Consider the following 3,464-nt stretch of genomic DNA (forward strand, 5'->3'; position numbering starts at 1 on the left):
TTTTTTTTCAGTTTGTACTGGACTGGAATCAAACAGGGATTACAAGTAAACCTTAATGTTTTTGGTGCAATATATTCAACTGGGTAAGAGTTACATTGTGATGTTTTTTCTTCTTGTCTGAGTAAAGTGTGTCCGATCCTAGATGGAGCAATTTTATCCACAACTAAGTGCAGAGGCAGAGCCAGGGGGTGACCAGTGGTGGTCTTTTGCCACCACATATTAATTTTCAGCCTTCCCAATTTTTTGATGAAAATGTACTTTTAAGCAATATAAAAACTAGAAAGCAGTTTTTTTTCAAACGGTAGGGTGGTTGGTTTACATTAATGTACAACCATTTGTGATTGTGATGTGACAACCCAATTTTTGATAGTGGCCTTTGTACGCCTAGATGCAGCCACATACCAAAATGCAAGTTGGTACCTCATTTATTTTTCATGCTATCGTGCTCACAACATGCAGGATGGACGGACAGTCAGAGAGTATTTCCAATTCTCCCTCTTTGCTCTATGACCTGGGACATGGATGACACATAGAAGCACTAAGATCGAAATGTTCACCAAAGCAAATGAACCCTACATTTTCCTTGAGGACTACACAATAGAGTTTTTAGTTAGAACTTTTCTTTTACAACAAAAAGGTTGCAGGTTTGACTCCTACGTAGCTTTATGCATGTTTCCATGTTCTCCCTGTGGATGTGTGATTCTCTATGTTTTCTTTCATTCTTTATTCTCAGGGAACTCTGATTTTCTCTCAATGGAACAGCCTCATTTCATGTTCTACTTTAAAAAAAATCTTTATTTATACAGGTTAGTGTCATTGAGCCTCGAGGACTCATTTACAAGCGAGACCTGTACAGCACTGCGCTTGCACTGTATCACTCTTCATAACTGCTTAAATCAAATTTGCTTGTGGATTACTTACTGTGGAAAGTAATCTCAAGAACTTTTATCATCGCCATGTTTAGGATTAAAGAAAAACATATTTCAACTTGTCCTTGAATTAAATTTAAGGAAAACAGACGAGGCTCCAAACCTTTGTTTAAAAAACACATTTAGTCCACATCTTAAAAAAAATATTGTTAAAAAAAAGAAGCATGCACTCTGTCAATACAGACATCAAATGAAATCATCTTTCAAAAAACCATCTCTCATCTTAGAAACCTACCCCCCCACCGCCCCCCCGCCCTCTCGCCCATCCTGGTTAGTAAGCCAGGGCATGCTTCTCCGGCCCACTGCACACACATTTTTCAACTCTTCTTTATTTTGGACACTCATACATTTATGGAGTAGTTTGCTGCAGTCCTTCCTCCAAGGCATCCAGGATTACTGGACACGGAGAGCTGATGTGGGGAGGGGCAGGGATTAGTGCGAGGGATCATTATGAGTGCAAGACATGGGTGGTAATTTTGAACAAGGTAGGAAAGGAACTGCGAACGATCAAACGTGGAAAAAAAGAGAAATTAGGATGCCAAACAAAAATGTCTTTTTGGTTCAGCAGTAATAAAACTAATGGAATTCTTGCATTGTAAGGTCCAGCCCGGCCCTGGTCAGCCTGGTCCAGGTCTTGCCCAGCTCTGTGCAGCCTTGGTTGTTTTTGCACGTGAGCAGGCTCATCAAGACGAGGCTCCATTGATGCCATTTATTGGGACGCCCAACAACAGAAAGCATGGTTGGTTCATCGTTTTCTTTCAGCAAGGCAAAAAATAACGTTAGAGAAGACTATGAATTGATAGAAACAGCAGAAAGTTACACAAGAACATCCGAGGACACACAGCAGTATCATGCTGATGCCAGAGTGCACGACAGTGTGAGACGGTAAGATAATGCTAGCTGATGTTACCTTGTTTACACATGTTTGAAGTCATGAGAACAACCGAGGCAGTGAACCAATCAATGACCTGCAGTCTGCTGACATAAAACATTTGGCACCATTAAGCTCCCATGGAACCCTGGGTCTCTGCGTTCCAAAAATCCACCTGGAAATGAGCTGGACTCAGAACCTGAGCTAAAACCCAGTGCAAAAGGGCAATGTCATGTTATGTATGTCTATGTGTGCACTATCCTGTGGCTAACGGTGTGTTATTATCACACATTACGTTTTGACCAATATTTGTCCAGTTTTCTTAAACGTTGTGATTCTCTACTCCATATACACAGAAGTGGAATTTTCATGAAAAGTGTGAGCAAACCTTCTGGCTTAAACTGAGACACTGTTAAATTCTAACTTTTGAGCTGTTCTTTTTTTTAAGTGTTTGCAAACACGTGTTTGTTCCCCCCAGTCTTCATTTTTCTGATCCATGTTATGCATAAAAACATGTATTTTCGCCTTCTTTTACCCAGCGTGCATTTCACCGCTATAGGAATTGAGGTTTCCTCTCAGATATCTTCAGCGGGCAGAGTGAACACAATGACAATCACATCGTCTTCCACTAAATCTGAGCTTGGGATTTTCGAGTCAAAACTGTGATTGAAAGACGTTTGTAACTCGTCATATTTATAACATAAACACTTTAGACACGTTACATTTGACATATGAGACACTAAACACATTAGAAATTTGACAGCTTAGACTATTACAAAAGTAAGTCCCAAATCATATTATATGAATATTATTCAATTCAATTCAGTTTATTTATATTGTGCCAAGTCACAGCAGAAGTCATCCCAGGGAACGGAACAGAAACATTCACATACATTATAAAAGCCAATTAGTAAAAGTTCTGTATGTAAGGAAGCAGCAGTTTCTGTTGAAGCTTCACTTCGTCACAGTCTCCCATCCTGAGCAAGCACAAAGGAGACAGTGGAAAGGAAAAACTTACTTTTAACGGGTAGAGTAAATAAAGACAGCAGCAGAGTGAGGATGTGGTCAGTTTGTCCTCCAGCAGTCTACACCTATAGCAGCATAACTAAGGGATAGCTCAGGAAACCCAAGCCAACCTTAACTGTAGGATTCATCAAAAACGAAAGACTTAAGCCCAGTTTTAAAAGTTATATAGCCATGTTTACATGCACATTTTCTTTTTTTACTGGATTGAAAGGTTTTCAGATTAAATAATCCAAATGTATTGTTTACATAGGCACAATTCGTTCACGACGAGCATTTACATGCAACGGGCTTTTATTTTGAGTAGAAGTACTGACATGCGCAGAGTGGTAAACTCTCCTTAAAAAAACACAGAAGAAGAAGTTCTACTTCTGGGATGAACGTAAACAAACCTGAGCTCCCACAATGGACCCACGCCAGGTTCTAATGATGGTGGAGACGTTGCTGCACTCCCTGACGGAGCTACAGGTCATACAGATCATTTTGAGCTCTTTCTAAGTTTCTAGTAGAAAATGTTGTGTCGCTCACCGACCAGTTTTATTTACTTCCCCGACATATTAGCATTAGCCAGGCCGAAACACGTGAAATAGACAGGTTGTACATGCGCAGTCAGGTCAGTTTTCCACAATCGGAAAAAAAAT

This window comes from Nematolebias whitei, chromosome 19 (genome assembly GCF_014905685.2).
Source record: "Nematolebias whitei isolate Nwh7 chromosome 19, NemWhi1, whole genome shotgun sequence".
In the NCBI taxonomy this organism is placed as follows: domain Eukaryota; kingdom Metazoa; phylum Chordata; class Actinopteri; order Cyprinodontiformes; family Rivulidae; genus Nematolebias; species Nematolebias whitei.